Below are 14686 nucleotides of genomic sequence, written 5' to 3'. Positions count from 1 at the left end.
AGAACTTGTCATTTGATGATCAGTATTAATATCACACTACACCCTAGTGTCAGCTCCTGACCTTCCATGAGAAATGTTGCCTGTACACCACACTCCAAATGCTGAGCCTAGCTGAGTTTGCGAATTTCAGAGCATCCCCTAGTTTCTGTAAAAGCGATGGGCAACTATCGGGTTTGGGATCTGCACGGAAATAGACACAGCCCTCTCCAAACTCATCTGACTCTAACTAAAATAAACATGTGACGCCTATTAATCCTTTGCTTGCCTCCTGTGTCTGACAGTAACAGGTGGTCCCTATGACCCCACTGGATAGGAAACTGAACAAAACAAAGAGACAACAGAAAGGGTGGTTGCTCTCTCTTTAAGTGCTTTTCATCCTTTCTCCTTCTGTCTTTTGCAAAACACTTTGGGAACAAAGACTGTGATGGGCAGGCTAAAGACCATTCTTACCCAGCAATGATACCGCTATGGTTACAGGGACACTACCAGGAAGCTCCATAGAAAGGACCATTCACAGGACCAAGGAAGAAGCGAAAGGCTGAAGGCTACACTGTGCTGTCTTCAAATGACAGTTATTATTTGCCTGTATTAGCTAAAGCTACCGTTTTGTATCCCCAGTCATTGTGGTCTTTGTCGTCTTTTCCCCGCTGTGGTCTGCCTTCCTGCCACCACTAGGAGAGCTGGCTGCCCCTTCCCTGAATGTCACAAGTAGTCTGTCTAAGGGGGAAATAAAAGCACACCTCAGCAGCAACCCTGCAATCTCAGACGCACTGGAGTTTCATGTTCACCTTGCAAGGCACACGGCATGGCCCGGGAAGAAGGCCTGCTGAGCCCTCTCTGATTATGGTTGTCAGTGTTCACACACATGCAGCCTGGCTTTTCAACATTCAACTCTGGGAAAGGACTGAAGTGTTCATGGGAAAAAGAAAAAAAAAAAAAACTTGTCATACAGACTCTGCCCCAGTGTTGAATTTTTATTGTAGCTTGTCATGAAAAGGAGTTTAGCTCTAGAATCTGGAGACTCCCTGTTAGATCAGTAAACCTTTTACACCTAATCCTCGTGTCAGAAGTTTGAAAATGATCACAGTCGTTCAGTGGGAACACCAGGCCTGCCCAGCCAGGAAAGCAGGGAAGCTAGCTGTAGATCTTTACTACTTTCTCTCCTCTCCTCCAAACGCAACCTGTGGCCCCTCCCAGTCTCCTCCCCAGCTCTTTAGCAGAACACTTGCTACTGCAGTCTCCCTTCCTCTCTGATCCCTATCTGAAACTGATCAAATAGACCTTCTTCTTCAACTCCCCCCACTCCTGCTCATTGCTTTATCTTAGCCCTCAACTCTAGCAGTCTTTCATGAAAAACCCACAAGCCAGTCCAGGGCCATGTTGGAGGTCAGGGGCAGGTAGGATAACTATAAATCTTCACCTCTCCTTCCTTTCCTCTAAATCCAATACCCAGTCTTATCCCCAGCTGTGTAACAGACCACCTGGTATTTCCTCCACTTCTGCCCTGCCTCATTCTCCAACAAATCGCTTAGACCTTCCCTTCCAACCCTTCTTCCTCAAATCGTTGCTTTATCCTAGGCTCCAACTCCAGCAGGCACTCCCTGGGAAGCCACAGGCCGCTCAGGCCATGAATCAGGTAGGCTAGTGTCAGATCTTAACTCTCTCTCCTCTCCTCTAAACCCAATCCCCCAGTGCTGTAGTAGACTCACTGTTGAGGCCCCTACTCACTCTCAGCCCCTGTTGCCATGGCACTAAGATCCTGGTGGAACATGCTGCTTTGCTCCCTCCCATGGTTCCCATCACCCAACCTTCTAGCCCATCCTCATTTCTAAGTCTCAGCTTCAAACACCTGGAACCACCTTTCATCCAGAACTCCCTGTGGTCTAACCTAGCAGGATCTCAGAAGAATTTCCTACCCCATGCAACACACAGCCACCACACTCTCCTAAGAACCAGACAGGTCAGCAGAAGCCAGAGAGGTCAAGGACACCACAAAAATCAAACTACAAACCTACCAGATCAACTGACCATATGGGCTCACAGAGACTGAACCACCAACCAGAGAGCAGATAGAGTCCCCCCCGACGTACATAAGTAACAGATGTATAGCTTGGTCCTCATGTGGGACCTCTAACAGCAGGAACAGGGGCTGTCTCTGACTCTGTTGCCTACCTTTGGATCCCTTTCCCCTAACTGGACCACCTTGCCTAGCCTCTATAGAACTGCAGGGTAAGAAACTCATAAGCAACACAAAGATCTTCCTAGGAAAGAGAAATGGAATAGATAGTTATGAATGGACGGAGGGACTGGAATAGGAGTATTGAATAGAGAAAGGAAAGAAGAGGGGGAAGATAGAGAGAATACAGAGAGAGATAGCTGAAATTAAGGACCATATAGAAACCTAATACATTAGAAGCTTCCCAAAATAGATACAAATATGAAAGCAATTATCCTAGTCACTATTTGATTGTTGTGAAGAAACACCATGACCAGGGTGCCTATTATAACAGAGAGCACTTAATCGGGGGCTTCCTTACACTTTCAGAGATTTATTCCATTATCATCCTGGCAGGGAGCATAGCATCATACAGTCAGGCACTGGAGCAGTAACTGAGAACTACATCCTGAACCATTAGCAAAAAGAGAGAGCCTGGACTAGGAATGGGCTTTTCAAACCTCAAAGCAACCCCCGCCCAGTGGCACGCTTCTTCCAGAAAATCCACACCTACTCTAACAAGGCTATACTTCCTAATTTTTGTAATCAATTTAAAAAATTCTACTCCTGCGTGACTAAGCATTCAACGATATGAGCTTATAGGGGTCATTCTTATTCAAACCACCATAGGGATCTAAATGAAACTGCCAAATAATGAGGAGACAGAGCCCCAAAGTAGACACCTCTTTTCACCAAATGAAGCTTCCAGTACTAGGTTTGGGGTTCGTATAATTAAGGTGCTGGCCAAAGTGGTCCCACGGGAACCCCCAAACAACCAATGCTGTTGCCAAGACTATAGGTTGCTCACCACAAACTGGCTGAAGATAGCACCTATTTACCCTACTGAACATGAAGAAGTAGAGTGTCTTCTACTTAGAGCCGTCACCCCAACATGCTAAAGCCTTTGGTATAGAAAGGTGTTCAACATGATACGCTAATGGAAACACCAACCCAGCCTCAAGTCCTTGCTTCTACAATTGTGTCCTGACTGCAAGATATGCAAGTGCAAGAGTGGCACAAAGTCTGTGGGAGTAAACAAGTAGCTGATTTGACTTAAGGTGGCCGCTTCATGAGATAGAACTCATACCCAATACTGCTTCCATAACCAAGAACCTGAGAACAGATAGCCCAGGGACCTAGGATAAAACCCAACACCACTGTTCTAAAACAAACAAACAGTAGCAGTAAAATGACACTCTGCTACACACATAGACCAGTGCCTTCCTCCTCCATCATTGGAGAAACTTCCTCCTGCTGCAGACTGGCACAGATACGGAGCTCCACAGCCAGACGTTATGTAGAAAGTGAGTGAGTTCAGAACACTCAGCCCTAAATGGGATGTCTCCATCAAATCCCTCACCTAGGGGGCTCAGGGAACCTCGTGGAAGAGGAGTCAGAAAGAGTGTAAGATCCAGAGGGAGTAAAGGACACCAAGAAAGCAAGGCCATCTAAATTAACAGCATCGATGCTCATATGAGCTCATAGACCCTGAGGTAACATGCACAGGGCCCGCACAGATCAGCACCACATGGGGTCCTAGAAAGGAAAAATGCACACACATGTCCATCCCTAACCCAGAAGCTATCTCCCATTGATAGCCACTTACAAGTGAAAATTTAGTTTTCTCCAAGGGTGTCTTACCAGGGAAACAAATGATTCCTACAAATGACTCCTACCTGGGCTGAATGCTCAGCAGTAGATGGCTAACAGGAAACAAACTCAAACTCAAAGGACATCCTTGGATGTTCCTTATTGTACGTCATGTCAAGGCCTTTTCTTTTCCTTTTCTGATTTTCTTCCTTTAATAAGATTTTATATTTTTTTTATTTTATGTGTATATTTTTCTTCTCTCTTTTTACTCTACAGGTCTTTTGCATACATATTATGACTTTCAGCTCAGTGTTTTAAGGGATTCCTGGGTGTACGAGCAAGTGGGTCTCTGTTTCTTTCTGCCTTTTCTTTTTCTTCTATTTGTTTGCTTTGTCCTATTTAATGTGAGGGTTTTTGTTTTGTTTTGTGTTATCATATTTTATTATCAACCCTTAGAAGCCTGTTTGTTTTCTAATGACAAACAGAAAGGGGATGTATCTGAGTGGGAGGGTATATGGGGAGATTCAGGGAGGAGTTTTGAGAGAAGAAACTAATAAAGATATATTAATGCAAGGGAAAAAACTATTTTCAATAAAAGGAGAAAACGTAAAAATGCTCACAGTTTAGAGACAGAATTTTATCCTGTCCAGTCCCATAGATCTGGTAGCAGACAGGCCAGGGCTGTCCTCTCTTCTCCTGCTGCTCACCTTTCAGGCAGCAAGCTTCATGTCAGGACTAGAACCAAACAGGTAAAAACATCCCCTTAGCTCCTGCTGTCTGTGTGCCCCGAGACTGAGAGATGTGACTCAGGTCAGCCTTTCTCTGCAGATTCTCACTCCATAAATGCCTAGGAAGGTGCTTCTATGAGAAGAAAGCATTCTGTGCACATGATCAGAAAACCAGGCTGTGAAAGAGCACCCATACGGTGTTGATGGGACACCATAATGTAGTTACCAGATGCTGGTCCTTACAAGAAGGCTGAAAGGCTATGCCATAGAAATATCTGAGTGTCTAAACAGATGCTTAGTGACAATATCCAGAGTGAATTTAGCAGCATTTTTCAGCATTGAAACTATTTTGTATTTCTAATTTTTTAATTTTAATTTTATTTTTTATATTAATTACAGCTTATTCACTTCGTATTCCAGCTGTAGCCCCCTCCCTGAGTCCCTCCCAATCCCACTTTCCCTCCCTCATCTCCTCCCATGCCACTCTCCAAGTCCACTGCATACTTATAAGAAAGCAACTTAAACTGCTAGGAATAAAATAAAAACATTTTCCAAACTCTCCCACTGATGAAAACACCATATGTACCTTCCAGGATTTTCTCTACATGTGTATATTGTTAAGCAGAATATCAAAAACATATAATGCAGAACTAATTGGATTATTAAAAAAATTTTAGGACAACTTAAAGTCTAAACGTAGAAAAACAGCAAGTGAAATGCTTGAACTGCCATATTCAGAATCCCTTCGGCCACACAAGATACTTACCCACCACAAGCAATATAATAATAATAGCGAGGATAGCAAAATTACAAAACATAAAAAACTGCTCTCCAAAGTTCAGCATCCAACTACAACTTTACTCCTTATTGATCATTTTGCCTTATATTCTACTGTTTATGTTTGGCTGATGGTATCAGCCTTTGACTTCACAGCCTTTTAATTTCAAATCCAGGTTTGTTTTTGTTTTTGTTTTTTTTAGCTGTTTCATGATTCTGTTTCTTCTTAACCATCTCCCAACCCATAAAAAAGAAAGTGTGCTTTTTTTTTTTCTTGATTGTTGCTATAACGTTCTTTTGAAATGTATACACCTTACCCTTGTTCATTCAAATGCTGATTTCTCCTCCCCCCACACCTCTGGTTTCAATCCGATATTGCATTGTGTTACTCATTCTAAGCATCCTGTCTCAACTCTTGTGTAAACAGGCCAAAATAAAGCAACTAGATACAATGCTGAGCTGGGAGGAGCCAGAGGACAGGAAAGAGGGGAGGAGCTAGAGGGCAGGAAAGGAGTGGGAGGAGAAAGGGGAGGAGAGCTAGGAGAGCAGAGCTGGAGGAGAGATCTTGGAACTACATGGAGATGGACTGGGCATAATATTTCACAAAAAGCAGGTATAATGTGGGAAATCTAAATGTTAGTTAACTATGAGGGCTTGGAGGTTTAGGATGGAGTAAATATTGTCCAGCATTGTGTTCTAGGTTAATTAAATAAACACAGTCTCTGTGTGATGATTTGGTTATACAGCTGTTTAGGACTAACAGCAGCATTATTAAAAGATAATTATTAATAAATATTAATTGTCACCTACAACACTTGATTAGGATATGCTTTTGTTCCATTTAACCAAATACCTACCAGAGAATCAGTGTCAACACACCAGGGTATTTGCTTTCCAAGAAGTTTCTCTACCTCTTGATGATTGCTTCTGTAGACCAGTGATCTAGTGGTATGTGTGGCTACAATTGGGCAATCCTGCCCACCCAGCTTCCAGTCATCCTCACCCTCCAGTGACCTGTTGCTACAGAGGTTCTAGACAAGGCCTCCGGATCTCTTCAGCAACACAACACCCCACTGACCATGATCTGATAAGCTTACCTCCCACCAAACTTAACATCAGACACTCCTGTTCACTGGTAAATAGGGGTTCAGAGAGCAGAACTGTTTTCTTAGTGTTCTCATCATCAATTCCAAATTAAAGGACTATGCTTCCTAAATTAAGTTCAAATTATTAGTATAGTTTCTACCTCCAGCTCCACTCTGAATAATACACTAAATGAATAGTGATTCAAAAAGAGATTCCAAAGTTTATTAATTGACTTTAAATGCTATTAACAAAGAAAACATGAGACAAGTGAAAGTTAATTGAATTTTACTGCAAGTGAAATCTTCTTGAACAAGGTCTTACTCTGATGCAGAGTGGACCCAAAATATCCTAACCTTTTTGGCAGCTTCCTTTTTAGGAAAGACTGGAAAAATCTTATGTGTAAGCAATATTCCTTGTGACCATTGTTGTTGGATTGTTTGTCTCAGCACAGATATGTAAGTCACAACATCAGGTTCACTGAAGAAAGATCCTTTTTTTTTTTGTTGTTTTCTCATTTGTCTCTTTAATCACAGTAAAGCCATCTGGTGTGCTGTTGGTGGCTGTGAACATGCAATTTAAGATTCTTGAGACAATACAGTCCACTGGGGAGATTACAGTGATGTTTATCAGGATGGAGATACAAAGGAACTGCTTAGGCAGGTCCCATGAACCAAACAAGTAGATATCAAGCAAATCCAGGAATGCATCAGAGGGGAGCCAATCTGGTTTAAGCAAGTTATCTGCTAACTTTTGAAACTACCTACGTTCCTACCATATCAGCAGTGTCTGTCTCAGGACACTAGGAAGAGATATAAATATACAAACCCTTTCTATCTTGACTCTGTAGTACAGTATAATCCTTCTAAGGCTATTTGAGCAAGGAGAATCTAGACTTTCATTAGGCAGCTATAGCCTTGGTTGTAGGACCAGTTATAGTAGCAAATATCAAGAAGAAATCTCTGATCATTACTTCACTTGTATTCAACCTTAGCCCTGAGAAATGAGCCTTAATACACGTTAGCCATCCAGCACGGTTAACATTTGCTGGTCAGTTTCTTTTGACCTAGAATGTAGGTTTAGAGGTGTGGACTAATATAAATCCTGTAACTGGTTATAGAATGACAATGGCACCATCAAAATCCCTAATTTTCCTTGGCTTTTCACTGTCCATTCTTTGAGCTATAGTAGAAAACTTAACTCCATAGTCAGGACCAGCTATAAAGTTTAAGACAAATGGTCACACTTTGACTGATCTGGTCAGTTCAGTCAAAATGCATACTAAAAAGCCTCTACCATCATAGAAAGATCTGGATTTACTGTGATTCGTCCAATATTGAGTTAAATTTTCTGCAGAAGTCTTTGGATGGAAGATTCTAATTTCTCATTTTCAGGCCATGCACAGTAGAAAGGAGGCAACAGGAGAGATCAAAGAACTGGGGTTTCATGATGAGAGGAAAAGAATCTAGACCTGTGACCTTGAGGAAATAATCTGCATTCAGGATGTCATCTGAGTCAGAGACACGATCTCCATGGTCAGCTGTAAATTAAGATCCCCACTGGGATATACTTCCAGAAATCTGGAGGGTTCCCCTTGAGTGGTCCTGAAACTTTACTGTGGTACATAAATGATGAAGAAAACTTGGCATGGTGCCCCATATCAAAGACAGTCTTCTTTTGTATCATTTCCCTATAACACTCAATCTCAAGGATCCAGGGCATGAAGATCTGATCCTCAGCTGGTGGGTCACGGAAGTTCCTTTTATTTGATTTTTAATATGCAGTGGGATAATTAATCTTGGCCTTGTAGTATCAGAAATTACAAGTACATAAGATAGAGAATATTCCATCATGAGTTATGATGGTCTTCAGTTATAATTTCATAAAGTGTCAGCTTGTCCTTTAAAATGGAGGATAGACCCAATTTGCTAAACCAGTGCAAAACTTGGGCGACCAGTTTATTCCATTAACGCTGCTGGTTTTGCTTGTTTGGTTGGTTAGTTACCTATTTATTTATTTTTGGTTGTTTGAGACAGGGCTTCTCCATATAGCCTTGGCTGTTCTGGACTCGCTTTATAAGATCAGGCTGGCCGCAAACTCACAGAGATCCACCTGCCTTTGCCTCCCTAAGTTGCTGGGATTACAGGTGTGCACTACCATGCCTGGCTGGTGATTTTATTCTTAAAATGCCATTTTCCTTTCAATTTTTCCAGAAACTAAAGCTGGTAAAGACAATGTTCATGATGATGCCATTGTATCCTTTACACCTTATTGAACTAGTTTTTAATATGCCCAGGAAAACAGGCTTCTCTCTCACTGAAAATTTCTTCAGAATTCCCATATAAAGAAAATGCTTTTTTCTAAAATTATTTTTCCTTGCAGAATTAGCCAGCTAGCATGGAATGGCACCAATCCATCCTGAGAACAGACATAGAAATCCACTGCTGCTAATCCGCTGAGAGAAGCAGCTGAATATGATGAAACGTATGTTCAAATGTACCGTCAGGTGTCAGGTAGGCACGCCCTAAAATCTTAACAGTTTTTCCAAGATTCAGATATTAGTTATAGAACATTTTTGCATTTTACTACAATTACTCCCCTAATATGTTTTCATAATTTGGTGAGTTTTTAATAAAGTGGTTTTAAACGCCACTATAAGGATTAACTGCATCTTGAGATGTAGTAGTTTTTCCTAATTCAGTACGTATCACTGCTCGGTGAATAAAGGATTGCAGGTCATTTCATCTGAATCAGTCCTATAAAGCGTATTCAAACTGTGTATCTTATTACATCCATTACTAGCTGTCTTAGCACAAATACTTGCCAGGACATCTTCTTGATAAGTTCTATAAATGTAAGTTTTAATTTCAATAGAAACAAAATTTGCAACATCGACAGGATTACAGCAAAGCATTTATCTACTTGCAGTCAATTTTTGAAGCTGCTCAGTGCCAAACAAAGGCCTCTCTGTCGCCATCATGTGCTAAAACCACAAAAAACTGCAAAGGCATGCTTGCCACCCACCTAGTTACTGATTTGTACCTTTAGCTACAGGACAAAGATGAGTTGAGCTCAAAAGGCACTGATGGAGCTGACTCAAATCATTCTTTTCCTGTATTCTGTATTCTGTGTTGTCACTGACTATTCTCCTTAGAGTTTTCCTTCTGCAATTTCACCAAAAGATCCATGAACAAAGTGCACCAAGCTCAGGATCATCCAATAGAACAACTTATAAATCAATGCGAGGAGCTGAGCGCTGTGATGCTTCATTGATGAAACTGTGGTTTAAAGCATGCCAGCGTAAGGCAGGTATAGGAACAAGGTTATATAAATGGCAGTTAGTTAAATAAAATACCATTTGTCTGAATAAAATTGCATTTTAGAGGGAGACTAAGATGAAGGCAAGAAAGAATTCTTGAGATATTCCTGAACTGTGCTGAAGTTGACCAGAATTCATAAAATTTCCACATCATGTAGAATTTGAAAAAACAAAAATTCATGTCCTGAAATGGTCTCATATGAGAACTCTGCCCATGAGTCTTCTCTGCTACTGCTCTGAAACCCTTGTAAGTAGCCTCAGCTACCAGGTGTGATTGTGGGTGTAATACACAGTGGGCCTGTTCTTCCTCCACACTCTTGGACAAGAACCCTTTAATGCCTTACTGTCATATTAATTAACAAACACAGTCAAAGACTTGGAATGAGTTAGAAGCCCTAAAATCAGGGGATTTAAAAATTGAGTTTCAGCTGATCTAAAGCTTGCTTGTACAGCTATGATATCACAAGGAGATAAAAATTATTATATATATTATATATGAAAATATATAATTGTATCTCGTCTTTGGTAGCTATGAAAAAATGTCTACTTATCCCCAGATAGGGCACTGACAACAGACAAAAGGTATGACTCCACTGAAGTCTAGCTGGTAAACAAATAAATTTACTGGGGTTCCTTACAGGAGTATAGATGAGGAGTTACTTACCAGAGCACCAGTGCCTTACAAATCAGCTTCATCTGATGGGGACTAATGGAGAGACCCATAGCCAGACATGCGGAGAGAGAGAGTCTAAACTGGAGGTTTTCAATCAAATCCCTCTCTGTGGAGCTCAGGGAATCCCGAAAAAGAGGAGGAAGAAAGACTGTAAGAAGCCAGATGGGAAAGAGGACACGAGGAGAACATGGCTTCTGAATCACCTAAACAAGGCACATACGAGTTCACAGAAGCTGAAGCAGCAAACACAGGGCCTATATGGGCCTACACCAGGTCCTCTGTGTATATGTTACAACTATTGGCTTAGTATTTTTGTGGGACTCTTGACTATGAGAATGAGTGGGTATCCGAGTCTTTCACCTGCTCTTGGGACTCTCTCCTCAACTTTGGTTGTTGCCCCCAACAGCGATACGAAAGTTTTTACTTTATCTTATTCTATTTTATTTTGTCATGTTCAGTTTTCAACTTTACAAGTTTGTTCTTTTCTAATGAGAGACAGAAAGGAAATAGATCCAGAAAGAAGAGGAGATAAGAAGCAACTGAAAGTAGGGGCAGGAGAAACTAAAATCAAGATAAATTGTATGAGCAAAGAATCTATAAAAATAAATTTATTTATTTTTAATTTTAAAAGAGAAAAAAATAAGCTGCACCATCAAAACTCCCACCCCAGCATGGGTGATGACCATGAGCTAGATATTAGGAGCTTCCTACTAAAACTATGCTGATAACCCATGGAAGATTCTCCTCCCACACAGCAATGATTTACTGCTTCCTAAAGCCTCTGTGAGCGGCCTCTTGAGTCTTTTTTAACTTTCTGTGCTTCCAGAATATTGTATCTTATCAGCTTTCGGGGCCTGATGAGTTTTGTTAGCATCTTGAGTCTTTTGAGCCTTGTTCCTCGCTATAGGGGGAAATGTTCTAATTCAGATGAATATATACATACATATGCATACTTATATACACATATATGTGTATACACACATACATATATATATATATATATATATATATATCATATGTAGTCTGGCATTGACGAAGATGTCACTGAGCAGCATGTGACTGCATGTAAGTACAAAGTGCATGCACTTATAGACATTGATACACAGGTTTGTAAATCAAATTATACACAAGGAGAGGGAAGGGAGCTACTGCTGGCCTAAACAGTGTCTCTCAAAAATTCCCTGGAGATATAATTCCTAAGGTAATTGTATTTTGAAGTGGGGGCTTTGGAAGTAATAAGGCTACATGAGATCAAGAGGATGATGTGCTCCTGGTGGGCTTAATAGCTTTATAAGAAGAAAAAGAAAGCTTAAAAGAGAAGGCAGCCATACAAAAAATTAGGAAGACAGGAGTTAATGCAGTCAGCACCTTAATAATGCATTTTCCAGACTTAAGAGCCATCAGAAATAAATTATCTAAGCCAAGGAAGGGAAATCCTGTTCATGACGGTCTTCCCAATAGAGATAAACTCAGTCTGGTGGTGTTTTCATAGGAGGTGCATACAGAGGCAAAGCTATTATAAAGGATGTGAAAACCAATACACAGCATCCCACGAGTCTAAGAAAAATCTCATGATTGTCCTTTAGCTTCAGGCTACAGAAAACTTGGCGCAGCCTTTATTATCTCAGGTGAGAGAGAAAACCCGTTAGCAATCGGGTCATGTCCTAAAGAGTGGACCTTTTCCCTTAAAAGCTGAAGTCTTTTCCATCAGAACCTTATGACCTTTATGTGCGAACTGCTGTAAACAGCAAAGGGAATCAGTCAGAACACTCTACTGGGAGATCACAGCACCAGAACATCTACATACTGAACGAGAACAGAATTTCAGTGACGTGGCAGAGTTCCCAAGTCCTGATAAAATGCTTGAGGGAAAAAAAAATGAGCAGGGATTTATGGTAACAACGGTGCAATCCAGGGATAGTGCTGATTAACCCCAACAACAGCACAAAATACTAACTTTATCAACTAGAATATTAAAGAAATTTAAGCAATAATCTGTTTCGAAGAATCATTTTGAATCAGTAAGTGCATTAAGCAACATTAATAAATTATTGGCTTTGAGCTACAGGCAGCCTTGGTATACCAATTTAACTGGCAAAATTGCAGTGTCAAAGGTGCTAGTGTGTAAATTAGCAAATTTAATCAACTTCTCTGTAATTGGTCTTTGGATCTTTTCATCCTTTAAGAGATATTATCCTCAGTCAGGCAAAGATTTAAAATCACCTATCTGGACTTTATAGGATCTAAAAATTTAAGCCTTCCTATGTCAACAAAATGAGAGTTCTGTAATCATATGATGTTTCAGAAAGCTCATGGCTATGTATGTGTGAGTTCTTAACCATATTCATTTCTGAACATGCATGACACCTCTTTCAGCTCAAGGGTGTGAAGAGATGCTAAAGGCTCTCTCCTTCAGAAGAGAATTTAGGTGCCCTCTTAGTTTAGAGAGTAAGGCTTATCCTAGCAAATTCACTGATGCAGAATTTTACGGTGAAAAGTTAGGTTTTCCTTTAAATAGCCCCAGAATCATCAAACAAGTTCAGATAAAAGTGGATTTTGTCCCTGATTTAAAGCTAACTCCTTCCCAGAAAGTGGCCCGCTTACTCCAAGCAATTTGTTGATTCACTAAACTGGAATTGATAGTAGATAGGGTGGTTCCTGAAACCAGGAGGATAACGCAAGAACCCCAGTTTTCTTTGCCTTTCCTTCCATTTACTCAAAGGTGCAATACAGAACAGCCAGTTGAAGAATACCTCGGAGCCCCATTAAAAATAATTCGCTTCCTGTTTGCTCCCTCTAGTGGAAAGGCATGTGCATTCAAAAAAGAAAAAAAATGGTACCAGGAAGAGACTACTTGAATAAAGATGCTTGCCATCAAACTCTATCACCTGGGTTCAATCCCCAGAACCCATGTGGTAGAAAAAAAGATTCAAGCTACTGAAAGTTGGCCTTGGGCCTTCGTTAGCATGCCACAATACTCACATGTGTACACAACACCACACCTCACACACACACACACATTCAAGAAATAGCTTGTATTGTTGTTTACTATGAATACTAAGAGTATATACTCAGAGGGCTATTATAGAAATCTAACTACATTTAGCCAGCAATGAAACCCGATTGAGGTGATTAGCCATCTTTAACTGAAGTATTTGTAAATACGGGCCCATTAATGAGAATTGGATTCTTTGCTTTAAAGATGATATTTTACTTAATTAGGACTAAAAGTCAGCATTATCTACAATCAAACCAAATGCAAGCTCACTACTTTTAACATGTTTGCTATACAAAAACATACACTAGGACTGATTTGGCTCATAGACCATAATTTAGCAAGCCTTAAGATAGGATGTTACTGATACATTAAAAAAAAAAAAAAAAAAAAAAAACTTTAGATGACTGTTCTAGTTTGCCTTCTCTTGCTGTGATAAAAAATTGAACTAAAAGCGAGAAGGAGAGGAAACAGATTATTTCATCACCAAGAGAAGCCAAGGTAGGAACTGAAGACAGAGAACTAAGGCAGAGACCGCAGAGAAATACAGCTTACTATATGCATTCTCTGACGTGGTCAGCTACCTTCCCTGTACAACTGAGGGCCACCTGTCCAGGAATGGGCTAGACCCATATCTATCAACCAGCAATAAAAAAAATGTCCCCACAGACATGTCCCAAGGACACAATTCTTCAACTGAAGTTTCCTTTTCTCAGGTGGAAAGCTAACCAAGGAAGTGTTGAAGGATGTTTTGGTGCACTGTGTATTCAAAGGCTGATTTCTGTACCCAGAGATCTGGTTGCAGTCCAGACTTTGAAATTGTAATTATGAAGCATCTCCTGTCTCAATGTTGAGCAAAATTTGTTCTCTGTCACCCTATGATTGGTTAATAAAGAGCGAGGAGCCAGTAGCTGGGAAGGAGAGGATAAGTTGGCACTTCCAGGACCCAGAAAAACAGAATGGGTCTCAGGTGAGGACAAGGGAGTCAACATGAAAGAGTCACAGTCGCCATGAAGACACGGATGAACAAGGAACAGAATGAGACTAAGATGGCAGGTAACAGGTCACACAGCTTGGAAATAGTTCAGGCCAACATAGGCAGGTTTTAATAGTTCAATATCTGCCCAGCTGTAGTGCCTAGAGCTATTAGTAACAAATATAAAGGTCTCTGTGTTGTTATTAGCAGGCTAAGGCAGGTATTAGAAAAACTGCATGTTTACAATCAAGCTAATCTTTAGCCCCATATATTAGTCAGTTTTGTGTCGGTTTCTGGGGGCTGTTGACACTCCCCAGCTTCTGGCTGCGT

Source organism: Psammomys obesus, unplaced genomic scaffold (assembly GCF_907164565.1).
Source record: "Psammomys obesus unplaced genomic scaffold, mPsaObe1.curated_primary_1811, whole genome shotgun sequence".
NCBI classification, from domain to species: Eukaryota; Metazoa; Chordata; class Mammalia; order Rodentia; family Muridae; genus Psammomys; species Psammomys obesus.
The sequence above is the reverse complement of the archived record's forward strand: the minus strand, read 5'-3'. Positions refer to the sequence as shown.